The 15,004-nt window shown below is 42.8% G+C and overlaps 1 pseudogene across 1 annotated transcript; it reads right to left on the bottom strand.

The window, feature by feature from the left end:
• Window positions 1-11,862: 11,862 nt before the first annotated feature.
• On the bottom strand, window positions 11,863-14,010 carry LOC147904578 (E3 ubiquitin-protein ligase RING1-like pseudogene; annotated as a pseudogene). The gene is made up of 2 exons (XR_015542346.1): window positions 13,808-14,010; window positions 11,863-13,450 (listed from the first exon to the last, which is right to left on the bottom strand). The product of XR_015542346.1 is annotated as an E3 ubiquitin-protein ligase RING1-like pseudogene (transcript).
• Window positions 14,011-15,004: the final 994 nt, after the last annotated feature.

Genomic DNA, 15,004 nt, shown 5'->3' with positions numbered 1-15,004 from the left:
ACAAAACCCTATCCCAAGTCAAGACATTGGAGAGTCTGGATGCTAAAATCCCATTCTGGTTTGTCATAAGCCTTATCAAAATCTTTCATGAAGCAGAAATCTTGTTTTGTGTCCTTGGCATACTCACACCCTTCCCGCAAATTGACAATGGTTTCCAGTAAACACCTGCCTTTGATGAAGCCTTTCTGTTTAAGGATAATCTAGGAGTCCATTCTTTTCTAGATCCTTTATGTTAGGGACTTGGCAAAGATATTATAGCTACAATTCAACATTGTCAAGGGTCTCCAATTTTTCAAATCTATCTATCTCCCCCTTTTGGGATTAGCTTAATGACCCCTCCATGTATATGAGTGGGCAGGGCATGGGCTAGGAGGATTTCTTCCCATAGTTTAAGGAGGTAGGGCCCTATGTCTTCCCATCAGACTTTGTAGAATTCAATGGGGAGACCATCTTCCCCAAGAGTTTTCCCATTAGCCATAATGTCAATAGAAACTTTCAATTCCTTTAGGGTGAGGGGCTAGTCCAAGTAGAGATTTTCAAAATTCTAGAATGCTTTGATTCTAGCCTATCTACATCTCTCCCTAGCTTGCAAGATCTTAGCATCTTCTTTTCTAGAAGTAGAGAACAAATCTTGGAAATGTTAATGGATTAGCTCAAGGTGGTCTTCTTCAAAAGCTGAAAGAGTCTGGTCTTCTTTTCTCAGTTGCAGATACGGTGCAACCCACCTCCTAATAAAGTGGTTGGACATGCCAAAATCTTGAAAGGGGCACTTTTGAAGACCCTTTTTCATCTGTGCTATCATCTGCAATAGCGCAGATGAAAAAGCACCATGTTTCCAAGATTTTTCCTTGCACACGTATCTATCCCTTTTAGAGTTTTTTACAGGGACAAATCTACCTATTGTGTGTAGGATGGAGACTAGTGTATAGGTGGTATTTATTTCATTTCTTTCTATATCTTTAGGCTCCATTTGTCTTGGACATGTATGAGCTAACAATAACATTGGATATGTTAGATGGATACAATCCTTATGCTGGACAAAGGTGTTGTCGTCCACTCCATCCATCTTTACGACATGGATTTGCATGGAGCATGAGGACAATATTTATCCTCCTTCTTGGATGGAGAAAGACATCTCTCAATGGGAAATCGTGGAATGCCCTTGGTGATTGGGCTATCCTTTGGGACGTACCAGAAAAAGAATGTGTGCTACAATTGGGTATGCCTTGAAGTACCTCTCCTATATTCAAAATTTCAAAATATTTGTTGTTGGTGCACGACATGGATTTGCATGGAGCATGAGGACAATATTTATCCTCCTTCTTGGATGGAGAAAGACATCTCTCAATGGGAAATCATGGAGTGCCCTTGGTGATTGGGCTATCCTTTGGGACATACCAAAAAGTGAATGTGTGCTACGATTGGGTATGCCTTGAAGTAACACTCCTATATTCAAGTTTTCAAAATATTTGTTGTTGGTGCCTCTCTCTTACATCCAGTACTACTATTGAATGTTGAATGTTGCTTGACTAATGAGCATACATGCTCACTAATGATTATGACTTATGGTTTAAGAGGCTAAGAGATCCCAAGGGAAAGAGGCACTGAGAGAGCTCACTGTCACTCGATGTGGAGGAGGTGGTGTTAAAAAGAGAAGCAGGCTCGATTGTGAAGGGCAAGCAAGAATCCTCCATGGCTTCTCATGAAATTAGGAGCAAGAGGGGCCTGTGATTTCCAACACCCCACTCCATCGACCGTATCAGGTACACCTTGAATGATTGGGTCTCTTTTTACATCTAAAGGATGTGATACTAAGTTAAAGTCTTCATTATGTAGAACAAATCGTTATTGTAGGTCAAAATCTAAAAGGCTCAACATCCAACACTCCACTCCACCAAGCACATTGGGGACGACTTGAATTTTTGGCATCTCTTTTCTCTTCTCTTCTGGATGTTATTACTATGTCAATATGTAAATGTTGTGATTTATGAGACAAGTGTGCAAGATCTCATACCATATTGGTTTATCATAGGTTCAAATATTTGTACATACATGGAAGTTATCATAGTAGATGTGGGAGTACTTGTTGACCAGACTAGCATGTAAGCATATAGGATACGTGGGTAACACTTGAACATTCTCTATATTGTGGGTAACACTCAGAACTAGTTTTCTACATGAAGATTATTGGGTGAAAATTTGTGCTTGCTTGTTTGCAGAACAATAGATTTTTTAAGGAGGGTAGATGCCCACGATCTCTCCCACGAAAATTTGGCTGGTGTGGACGTTGCATGACTTGTATGCACAGACTTTCCCACTAGTCTAGCGATTGAGCTTATTAAGGATAGTGGCATTCCCCCTTGGAATGTTTTCTCGAGAGATTTGTTAGTGCAAACCTTGCTGCGAGGTTTAGTGCAGATGAGGGATGGTACATCATTCTTAGGCTGGTAGATCATTCCCACATAATCCAACAACAGGCAAAGAAGGCGGGTTTTATTCTACATATGACATACCCACTACTTATAGATGCAGGTTACCTCTATGATGATACTTAGAAGGTAAGAAATGTTAAATGGTCTTCCTCTATGTATGTTGCATAAGTACATTGCAATGACATTGGTCTTACATGTCTGACATTTACAGCAGAGGTAAGGGCACTATTGATGAGTGTGTTTTGGAGAAGGCAGCACACAAGACACCCAACATGGACAAGCAGCAAGGACATGTGGTGAATTCTCTAATATTTGAATCAGACAGGTCTAGATGTTGAAGGCAAATTCCCGCTTGCCTTTTGAGTGCACCATGAAGGATAGTTCATATGTTCATGGGAGTGCAAAATGGTTAAGTCTTCTGTACAAGTTGAATATCTACTATTATTGGTGCAATACATGGCTTTCATTTCCTCGAGATACTATCCGACATTAGGAAAATTGAGAGCTCATTTTGGGGCCTTGAGAGAAATCACTATATTTCTATTTTTATTCGCTTCAAAAATAAATTATATCAAATTGCAAACTAGCAAGGTAGACATTCTATAAGTAGATATGCCACTTAACTTATTTAAAAATCTAGTGCAGAATTTGATGTTTTTGACATCGCCAATGCATCCGAAAGAGGCCAAAACTCCCAGAATGACTTTTGAAATGCTAAGAATGGACACCCTAAGGTTCAAAAAAGACCAAAAAATGCCTAGAAAAAACTGTACAACGAAACGTGATTTGGCCAATTGGACAGCGGAGTGGGCCAAAGCCCCCAGAATGACTTTTGAAACGTTGAGAATCCGGAGTCCAACTGGCGAAATTACGTTCTGATGTACAAGTTTTTTTCTACCCTTTTTGGCCTTTCTCAGGTGTCCATTCTCAGCATTTCAAAAGTCATTCAGGGGGTTTAGGCCTGCTCTAGACATGCCCGTGATGTCAAAAAATCAAATTCTACTCTAGAAAATCATGTATGTCAGATATAATAAATTAAAAAGATATCCCTATTGAATGCAAGCTCAATTTTTTTCCTTTTTTTCCTCCTTTTTGTGATTATTTCCTACATTATGTAGGCCCTCCTCTGATTGGTGGAGGGCTATTTTTCTTCTAGGCTGAAAGGCCCCAAAATTAGCTCTATATTTTCCTAATGATGTTATTAAATCTACCCAAGTGGCTATTACATGCGTTCACAAAGATTGAAGATGCAGTTATTGATGTATTTGCTAGCACTGGCAGACTTGGATGGCAAGCTAAATGCATGTTACGCCATTATCTTATCTTAGGAGATTTTTTAGGGGCTTAGTATTTAGTTGAGATTAGCACTAGAATCTTCTAGACTTGATCCTACCTTTATCATGGAGGCTGTTCTATGTTTTGTATTCCTCTTTTTTTGTTAATACAAATTTTATCTTCATTTTCACGCAAAAAGAAAAAACAATTTTGAAACTACACATTTGGATATTGGATAACTACACGGATTATGAGAAGAAGCACTATTTTTTGAGTTCAAATTAATTAAATTGTTGAGGTTTTAAGTCTTATGATTTCGTGTGGGGAATGCGCCCTAGTTCATGGGCTGTGGGGTAAACTCAGCAAGTAGCTAGAGGAATGCACCATTCTAATCCGTCCAACATGGAGGACTGCTCACTTACACTTTCTCATGTTCAACTATGTTAATTACCACACACAAAAAAAAATAGTCTCAATAGAGGACAGTTACAGGGGAGGGGAGACCTATTTCCTCAGCCTTAAAGCTTACAACTCGTAGATAATCCAACCTCCAAGCCTCCTCAATGAAGCTTCTACCTCTTGAGACACTGCGATGCCTAAGGAGAACTGGTTCCCTCCTTTGCATTAGGAGCTCCACCTTCTGCACTTGCACAGTCTACTGTGCCACTGGGAGCTACTCCCTTGCTGTCAATTCACAACCTCGTTTGCTGCAGCACATCACCAATCCATTGTTGTCACCGAGTGATCTGGCTTTGATGACATGCTTGCTCAATGTCTATCAACCATTGCAGTAGATGTGGCTGTGAGTGGTCAACAACACTTGGCTCCGTCCACCTTTCCCTCTCCAACTAATCCACCACCACAGTCCCAAAAGGTAGATTGAGGTCAACATAATCCAGCATTGTTGCCCTCCACTCAAAGGTATGAGGAAATAAAGCCGGCAGGTTCGACAGAGGTGCAAAAGGACAATGTTACTTGGTGAAGTACCATGCGAAAAATTATTCTACATCCTGCCACCAAGGTGGCCGAGGCAAAAAATGCAATGCCTAGGAGTGTGAATTGAGTCAGATCCAAGCGCATAGGTCCTAGCAATGCCGCCTCGTCTACAGTTGATGCTTGACCGTCTCCGTCGAGTCATTGGCCATATCATTATAATTGGCCTCCCAGTTTGCAGGTGTGGGTTTCGTTCTGGCTTTCCCTTTAGCTGCATCCCTGCCACGTGTAACCTGCACACCCGGAGTGCAGATGGTGAGAGTGCTCTCCGCAGCCGCTCTGGAAACTCCTCCAGATCCGCCACCCATGCCCGCATCTAGTTCTTTACATCTCATAGATTGTCTTATATTGTGCATCCTTCTGACACAAAGTTTGCATCTCTAATGCCACACTCCTTGATCCTACCTTCACATTCTCAACGTCTACGACTTGATGTAAAGATCACTACAAGGATCAAGGACTCATGCTGCAACGGGAGATGCCAAAGCATGTATACTTCTGTTATTTGACGGACTGTATCCACTTTGAAGATATGCATTGTGTTGAAATATGTTTATATCTCGCCTCATGAAATATGTTTATATGCTTAAGGTGTACATTGTGTTGAAATATGTTAATATCTCTCCTCATGAATTAGATGAAGTATGTTATATGAAGATTCCTATCAATAGGCCTGTGATCATTTGCTCCACAGTCAATGTCAATACCGTAATTTGCCACCCTTCCAAAAGAGTTCCTCAAGGCTCTAATTTGTAGGAATGCTACTTGTCTCCCCTACCATAGTTGACTCTTTGCTACAACATAGTTGCTGATCCTTCACCTCTACCACCGCTCAGGTGATGGCTGTCGTACACTAGCACTTGAATCTAGGAGTCGGCTCCTTAGGCGAGTCTCTATGTCCACTGATAAAGGGAAGAGGAAAGACAAGGTTTGACCTATCTTCGGGTGGATCTGTCATCCCCTTAAGCTCGCCCCAGTCACTCTGGGAGCTTTTGTGTGAATCCGCTCCTTCAGCACTCTAGCCCATGCCACCGCTTGGGTCTCTGCCAGCTGTCGGAGAGTTTGTGTTTGGATAGACATGGTGTAAGTCTTTGCTTGCAAGAAGAACGCCTCAAATGCCCAATGGAAACAATCTGCATGTGCATAATTGCTCAACTGATACTCGTCTTGAATGTCTGCATGTGCATAATTGCTCAACTGATACTCGTCTTGAATGTCTGCATGTGCATAGTTGCTCAATCGGTACTCGGATAGACATGGTGTAAGTCTTTGCTTGCAACAACAACACCTCCAACATCCAAGGGAAACACTCTTGAATGTCTGCATGTGTGTTGTTGCTCAACTGATACTCGCCCCACGAAGCCCCTGCCCAAATTCCTCCTCCATCTTGCTTGGTTGAAGGAAGATGGTGCCTAGCTAGCTCCATCAATCGAAAGAAATAGGCAATCGTAATCAAATCCTCTGTGTGCACGTGCTGTTCTCCACCAGCGTTTACAATTTTTAAGTTGCGCACACATCGAAAGAGCATGTGGATGGATCACTTCGCAACCCCAATCAATGATGATGTAGCTTTGAATACGACGGCGACAAAGCCACAAGTCCGCTTCGCCATCCGCTAAGTCGGGTAGCGAAGTGAGAGCAGTGAATTGTACCATTGCCATCACCATATGAGTGAGTTGCAAAGTAGAGACGCCCAAGATAGCAAGATGGTGCAAGCAGTATATGACTGCGAGATGCAGGTGAGTTGCAGAGCAAGATGGTGCGAGCAAGAGATGACTACGAAATGAACCAAGCAACCCCAAGTTACCCACGAAGAGGCATGCACATTTCCTTCCAATACACAGAATGCAAGTTCGTCTTGAATCACCCACAATCTGCATGGCAGCATGCGCTACACCCAATGCAAACCTGTCTTGAATCACCTCATCCTACTCCATAAATGGGCATTGAATACGGCCCTCATGATAATAGCGACGCAAACGAGAAGGGGAAGCACATGACCTCTTAGATCTGCCACAAAGAAAGATGTAGATTTCCTTTGCATCAAAGATCCAGAAAACTCCTCCAGTCCTGCCACCCATGTTTGATTCTTGATGGTGCGGAACATTGCTTCTGCACGATGCTCCATACATTCGTGCTCACTCCGTAACCGCAATGCGGAAGCGAGGCACAACACTCTATGGTTCCGCAAGATACCTCGCATGAATCTCCACAGCGAATTAGCCTTATTCCTCGAAAATTCACACGACTTGCTACACCGCAATGCGGACACTACTGGTGGACAGGCATGAACAACTGCACATAGTCACCCTCCAATTTTGTCAATGCCTTTACAATGTCTCGTGCAAAAAATTGTGGGTGGTTGGAAAAGCTCACCAAAAAATCATAGATTCATGGGAGCAATTGCTTACAAATGTAGAAGCAAAACTAACTACGAAATTCTCCATGAAAGGCATGGGTCATTTGCATTGCACTCTTAGCAAAGAGATTTTGAGATTACATTCTTTATCATTCAACACAATCAAAATATGCCAAAATGACTTTGACACTCCAAAAGAATGCAATATCAAGTTGTCACAATATATAAATTCACGAAACACAAATTTTAGGCATTAACTCCAACTTGGTGGTTGTCTATTTATACTATGACAATCAAGAGACCAAATATCAGTTATGCCATTGGTGTACTCGATTTGTACATGTAGCATCTCAAAAGGTTCATCCATTTGTACCAGAGTATTGATTCCATAGCCATTTCCATGGCAAAGCAAGAAGCAAACCATATTGGCCTTCAACAGAAGCCGAGCATTATGTTACCACAAATATCGTTTGTGTCGTTTTATGGTTCTAAACTCTTTTATTAGGAGACTTATTTATAGGGGATCCAAATCCCATTTATTTAGAAAAAATGAGCAAAAACACTCTGTTAAGGACCTTATTTTTAGTGGCTACATCAACCATATAGGGGTGCATTAGCAATTCATTCAAAAGAATATACTTGCGGGGGAAGTTGATTTAGAGGGGAGTAAGGGATGTGATAATTTGCTTTGAGTCTACCAAAATCTCTTGCGCCTTAAGAGGGGAGAAGCGGATGGTAAGTTGAGGATAAGTTGCTCCAAAATTTTCTAGTTTTAGTCCATAGTGAGAGAAAGAAGAACACAATGAAGAAATTAGCATGATCATCCTAGACATATAGTATGTGACTGCAAGAATGAGTCATAAGGAAAGGTCAAACTAGACATATAAAGTGAAAGAAGATTTAGTCTAGGTTGCTACAAGATTGGATCTAATGATCAAGCTGCTACAATTCTTGTATTTGATATTAAAGTGGTCAAAGAATCTAGATTCCTTTGTGAAGGTGAAATATAGTGAAAGTTCCTTCAAAGTTCCTTTGTGAAGGTGAAATATAGTCAAGGCAATTTTGCGTTCGTCACCTTCCTTGATTCTTATTTGGTGGTGACCTGAGGCCTATCTTGGGATAGTATCTAGATCCCTTCACTTCATCCAACAAATTATCCACCCTGGGGATGAATAGTCTATATTTTAAGTCTTCTTATTTAACTCCCTATAGTCAATGTATAATTTGAAAAGACCGGCCATTGCTGGAAAAACAAGAGAGGCAAATGGAGATTGACTACAAGTGATAAAGCCTTTGTCCAATATCTCTTGGATCTGCTTGGCAACTCATCTTTCTCCGCCTTTAATACCCTGTAAGGAGCCTTCTCGACAGGCTTTGATCCTTCCTCCAAATAAGTGACATGATCAACTTCCCTTTTGGAAGGGAGACCATGAGGTGGTTCTTGAAAAATGTCATGATAGTGCTGTCGCATCCTTAGCATGTCAACATCTTTCACTTTGAAGCCGTTACTTGGTTTTTAGTTATCACCAACCTCAAGTTTTAAGGCATAAAGATTGACATCTTTCTTAAGGATCCTTCTCATTTGTTTGGTGTTGCTAACTGCAACTTCTGAGAGTGAATAACAGATAAACATACTTTCTTACCCTTCTTGAAAGTGATTGTCATGTTCTGTCAGTTCATAGTGAAGTTACACAATGTGTGGAGCTAGTCACAACCATGGGACCAAGATCCAAAGCAAATAAATCAGTATGCAGGAGTAGTCTGAAGAAAGCTTGATTACAGCATTGGAACAAATCTTTTGGCTGGTAGTGAAAGCCCCATTACCCATTGCGACCTTCAAACTGTGAGCGAGGTCGGCCACAGGCAACTTCAGTGAGTGGATAGACTTGACGGTGGTGCAACTGCTTACACCATCAAAAACGTTTGCATATGTCCTTTATAATTCTGGTTAGTGTCCCATCTTATCTCTTCGTCAGTACCAGCATCATCGCCCTCAGCCCCAGTCTCTCTGCAGGGGTCACAACTGTCAAAAGAGTTTTCAAAGTTTTAAGAGTTATGCCGTACTGAATTTCTGTCGGCACTCCAGATGTGAAGGGCAGACTCAGCTGTGACAAAGGCTAGCACTAAGGAGAAGGCTAATAAAAAAGAAGTCCATTTCCATATGCAATGTCCCTTTCTTTGACTTGCCCTTTCTGGAATTATGGGTAGACCTTTTTGAAGCCATTAGAAACAGAGATTCCCTACTCCCAATTAACCAGTTAGAACAGTTACCCCCCAATTTGACTCGTTTGTCCAATTTCCTCAACTTCGTCTCAAATTTCCCCACTGCCCAAGGAAAGTCTGAATGAATGGATTTTCTAGGGGATATATGATCATGAATCAAATCCGAAATTGCATATTATAATCAAAAGCCCCAAATTTCAGATTCTGCCGTAATTCACAGGTCAAGTTTTTGGAAGAAAACTTGAAAGTGCCTATGGGATCAGGCAATCACGATGCAAAGGAGGAGTCAATAAGCCAAATAGGAGGAGTTGATAAGCCAAATAGAAGTGTAGATTAATATAGTTGCACCTGAACTGCAAAAGTAGCCAGATTTATTTAGCGATCGTTATTCCGCACCTCTTTTGGGAACCAACTGCCAAAGCTCCAGAAACTTTGATTAGATCAGCATCACGATTGGCCCACACTCTCCAAATAGCCAAGCAACACCCTGCACCAGAACTGATGAAAAACGGAGCTGTATATGTGCAGATCACAGCAGGTTAGGACCCTTCGGCCAGCAGTTTAGGACCCTTCTCCACCAAACTCTGGAAATAGGTTCAGTCAATTTGATACACCCAGTGTGCCAATCATCACTTCCTTGATTGTACAACAGCGTCAGATCTATGCCTCCAATGTGAGGTCAATTTCTCAATATTTTTTATATTCTGGCACATAGACAGAATCAGGAAGCCAAGAGGTCTCTATTGATACAAAAATCCCCAATTTCTAAGCACTCTGAAAATTCTACCCTCTGACAGCTGGAAGAAAAAGATCTGTCACTTCTAGCAACAGATTTTTGCCCAGAGATAGGCCTTGGGCTCAGAATGTGATTCTCCAAATTTCAGAACAAATGAAAAAATAAAAACCCATGATCTGGCCCAAAATCTGCTCCAATACCAACTGTAGCAGAACAACTACTACTGGTTGCTAGTACTAACTAGTCAGGGGAAACCAGAGAAACCACATCCAGGCAGCTCCCATGATGCTAGCTAGCCAAAACCAGATTCAGTCCTTGCATTTGCAGCAATTCAAGGATGATGCTCGAAAATACCAAATGTTTATGGATTCAAAAGGGTACTGAACTTGAATGTTGCTGCAACTACAGCTGAAGCCCCTTTTATAGGCCTAGGGAAGTGGGCCAGCACATAACTGTCTGAAGGATTATTCAATAGGGGTGCCACATGGCATGCCCTCATGAAAACCCATTTAAAAACTACTGAAGAGACAACAACTATTGTGACCCCGTTAATAGGGCCCGTTATTTAACCGAATACTAAACTAAAACTTACTACTGTTACAATGACAAGGAGATACTTGCTATCATACATGCCATGAAGAAATGGCACCATTGTTTGTATGGTAGTCATTTCAAGGGTACAGCCTATCGATCATTAAGGTATCTCTCATCCCAAAGCACCCTTAGTCCTAGACAAAGAGGTCGCTGAAGTTTGTAACATGATATGAATTTCATGCTGAATACAAATTAGGGAAGAAAATGTAGTAGCTGATGCGTTTCTTGTCAATGCTATGTGGTTTCCCATGTATACAAAGACTAGATTCATGTCATCCAAGAAGAGTATATGGAGCATCACGAGACTGTTGTTATCTTTGTGGCCTTACAGTATCCACATTGCATGGATTATCCAAAGTATGCCCTGAAGAATGGCCTTACATGGTACCCAAACAGAGTTTATTTGGTTCTCTGCTTTTAAGAGTCTGCTTCTTGAGGCGTTGCATTGTTCTCCCTTTGGTTTGGGAAAGACTTGTGAAAAGGTAACCCACATACAATTACGTGCAGGCCCATGTCCCTAGGCTTATAAAAGGCACTTCAGCTGTACTTGCAGGGATATTCCAGTTCACTGCACTTTTGTAGTCCATAAATGTTTGGTACTTTAAAGTATTAGCCTTGAGTGGCTGCAAATGCAACGACTGAAACTAGCCTTGGCTAGCCAGCATCACGGGAGCTGCATACATCCCATGCCCACTTCCTTTTTTAACCTTTTCTTTCTTCCCATTTCTGTCATGCTTGCAATTTGGTTTCTTTTGATTACCTACTTACTACTAGCGGAAGTTCTGTTACAGATGAAAGATCAACACTTCAGTAGTATCAGTCGCAAGGGATTGAGATTGCCGAAAACTAGTACACCTCATTCAGCAGGACCCATGATCCAGACAACAACTGAAGCCAGCAGCGACTTTACCACTACCTGCACCATTCAGAATTAAAAGGAAAAATAGGCCAAAAGTCCATCAGTGCAGTCAGTTTGTAAAGTTGTTTTTCCCACCTCTAAGCAATGCCTTGCTCTCTATTACAATTTAGTACACATTGGACTAATTATAGTTGGCACTTATGTTAGTAATGTAGGCTAAACCATCTGCGTGTTAAAAAACAATAACTTGTAGTTATTCACAGCATCTAAAAACTTAAGTAGAACAGAAGGATAAATAAAATGTTAAGATTTAAAGGAGTCCTCAAACCCACCGTGCACTTGTTTTTAAAAATGCAAACAATAACCAATTAATGTGGGTAATAGGGGGAAATGCAAACAATAGGGGAAGAAAGGAAAACTGCCAATTGATGTAATCAACTTATGAGAAACATTGCTCAAGTGACTGACTCTAAAAGAATAACAAGTAAACTAGAGACCCACTCAAACAAGCCCCATACACCCGTCAGAAAAGAGGCTTTGAGGTCCTCTACATTATGTTCCATGGCTAATCCAGCTCTTCTTGGTGAGCTTCTGACATTACTGTATCCTCTTGATCATTGGTTCTGGATGGCCTTGAAATTTGGCTTGAAATGGCAATGCCTTCTCCAGATGGCCTGCTAGAGACTGTGTCAGCAATGTTCGCCTGGCTTGAACTTTCTGCTTGAGCGTTTGTAGAGGACTGAGGCATGTTTGAGAAATTTCTGAACCATGGAACACTGATCGGAAAACGTCTGCCACCTCCAGCTCCACTGCCTCCTTGAGGGACACCACTGGAAGTTTCTCCATCGGGAGGACCACCTTGTCGGGCATCCTGCCTCAATCCATCAGTCCGTCCCTCATTTCCTCTAGGAGCCTGCTCTACGCTAGATTGCCCAGGAGTACCCCAGAAGGTGAAACCACCTGTTCCTCCCGTTGCTCCCAAAGTAGCAGCAGAACCTTGTCCCTGTGCTCTAGACCGATCGTAGTCAGCATCGTCTGTAGGCATCTCATATCTGCATACCGGACAAGAATTATGCTGAGCCAGCCAAGGTAAAATGCATTCAGAATGGTACATGTGCTTGCATGGCATCTGTTTTGCCTCGGAGCCTAGTTCAAACTCATCCTTGCAAACGGCACACTGGGCTGCATCTGTACCAAGATGTTCCTCCGATATAGTGATGGTGGGCATGGCTTCAACAGCAGATTTGGAAGCTGGAGGTGCACCATATCTGTTGGGGTCATTCTCCGCCAGTTGGCGGATGAGTTGATCGAAACCTGGTCCCCAGAAATAGTCTCCAAGGTTTCCTGGGAGGCGTCGAGGCCCCGTTCCGTTCCCATTGTCAAATAGGATTTCTATGTTGCCTCCGCCAAGGAAATTCTGCATTTGTCCTTGTAATAAAAGCATAGGATGCATTGGTCCCGTTCTCCCAGCGGCTTCTCCTTGCTCATCCGCAGCAACGCCGGGCGGCGGTGATTGCGCTGTCTGCATCTGCTGGAAGAATGCCGACAGCGCGTCCACAACCTGAGATACGTTTCCAGGCGCCCCTCTCGACCTTTGACCCAGACCCTGCCACGGGTGAACGCCGGCATATCCCTCTACACCCCCGACACCGGCACCAGCACCGCCGTCTGTGAAACTCCATGGTGGAGATGGAGCTGCTTGAAAGTCTGGCGCCGGATTTTCCACCTCTTCGAGGAATCCCTCATGACAATTGGGACAAACAAGTTCTTCAAATCCAGTAGGTCGCACGTTTCTATCGCAACGGTAACAAAAGTAGACAGAGTCACCAGGGGATGCCATAGCGTGAGCGGAATTGAGTGGGGGAGGGACGCAAAAGCGAACTAAGAGATGCGATTGAAGCTTCGAAGACAGATGCGATGGCCGATCGATCGCTTGAAAACAGAGATGGTGAGCTGAAAGTTTGATGATGCGCTCTGATCTTCAGGACCACGAAACATACAAAACAAAACTGTTCTGCTGTTATGCAAAGGAACAGGCAACTCTTCTTCTTGTGTGGGCTTGGGCTTTCTCTCCCTCTGCCTCTCCGGCAAAAGAGAGATCGCGAGCAAGCAAACAGGTGTTGGATTCCCCTTATCCTCTCCCTCTCCTTCTCCCTCTCCCCCTCTCTCTCCCCTTATCCTTTCCCTCTCCCCCTCTCTCCCCTCTTCTCCTCTCCCTCTCCCGACTCCCGAGTCCCCCCCTCTTTCTCTCTCTCTCTCTCTCTCTCTCTCTCTCTCTCTCCCCCTCTCTCTTTCACGCGCTTTTTCCGCCCAAAGAAGAGCTCAGAAAACTATACCTCGCGATCCTCCGAACATGCTCTCCCAGACAATTTCCCCGACCTGCTGCACGTCGAAGACCAAGGGGCGTTGCCGTAAGGACAGACCGAGTAAATGAAAATTGAATTATCAGAGTTTGACGCTTTGCTTTAATTACTATCTACTTATCTGTCTACTGTCCTTTGAAAATTATTTCATCCTTTGAATCTTATTTGGCCTCCTCCACACCGCTCTCTCTCATTTGATCCATTCGTTCAAGAGTTGGGCACCCCCCAAGGTGGTTAAAGGGTCACTCATCGATTCCCAGAGTGTTCGGCAAAAGGCTCATGTGGAATAATCACACTCAGGTTGTTCGGCAAAGTGTTGGTCACCCTCAGCAACACCAATCAGAGACTTACGCGGAATAATCAGAGTCAGCTCGGAGCTACTACTCGATCACCCCACAATCGCAAACTCTTCCTCCAATGCCCTTATTGCAAGTCATCAGTTGCCTAACATCAAGAAGGAAGGAGATAATTGTGTTTTCTTTTTTCAGTTTTGTCCCCACACACACACACATGGCCATCCGCAAGGGACACATCGACGGCCGATGGCCTACGCTGTGCCAAGCAACAACGAGCATCCCAAGGGATTCAAACACAAGCAACCAACTCAAGTGGGCAAAGTTGAAATTCAAACACCCAACCCCCTAAGCTTGCTGGACATAATAAAGTTTGAGAGAAAGGTTCTAAAAGTAATAAATAACTTCATTTCTACTTCCATATTATGGTAACAAATTGGGTGCTTTCCTTCCACTTGCTTTGCTTGAAAATCATTTTTCTTTTTATGCTTCTTAAATCTAGCTTTAAATTCAAAGTTATATAAGGTTGAAATTTTGCTTTTATTTTTTACTTTTTTAATGTTTTTATTTTACTCACCCACCCAACTCACACACACAGTTGAGGCTATCGAGGGGTAGCTGCCCTACCTCTACCCCCTATGGGGAGGGCCGCTGCCCTGGTAGGTTGGTGCCCTACCACTGGGCTGCCGCAGCTTCCTCAAGGTTAAAATATTATTGGCATGAGAGGGCAACAAGATCGAGGCAAAGGACAATGAATCTATATCTCATTTTAAGAGAATATTTGTGTCATAGGGTCACCTTGTAACACGTCCATGAGACCCCCGAAAGAGAATTGTCCAATTTGTTATATTTACGAGTACTTAGACCTGTCTACGAC

The sequence above is a fragment of the Dipteris shenzhenensis genome, chromosome 2 (genome assembly GCF_047967505.1).
Source record: "Dipteris shenzhenensis isolate YYH24624 ecotype China chromosome 2, Dip_SZ_1.0, whole genome shotgun sequence".
In the NCBI taxonomy this organism is placed as follows: domain Eukaryota; kingdom Viridiplantae; phylum Streptophyta; class Polypodiopsida; order Gleicheniales; family Dipteridaceae; genus Dipteris; species Dipteris shenzhenensis.
The sequence above is the reverse complement of the archived record's forward strand: the minus strand, read 5'-3'. Positions and strand labels throughout refer to the sequence as shown.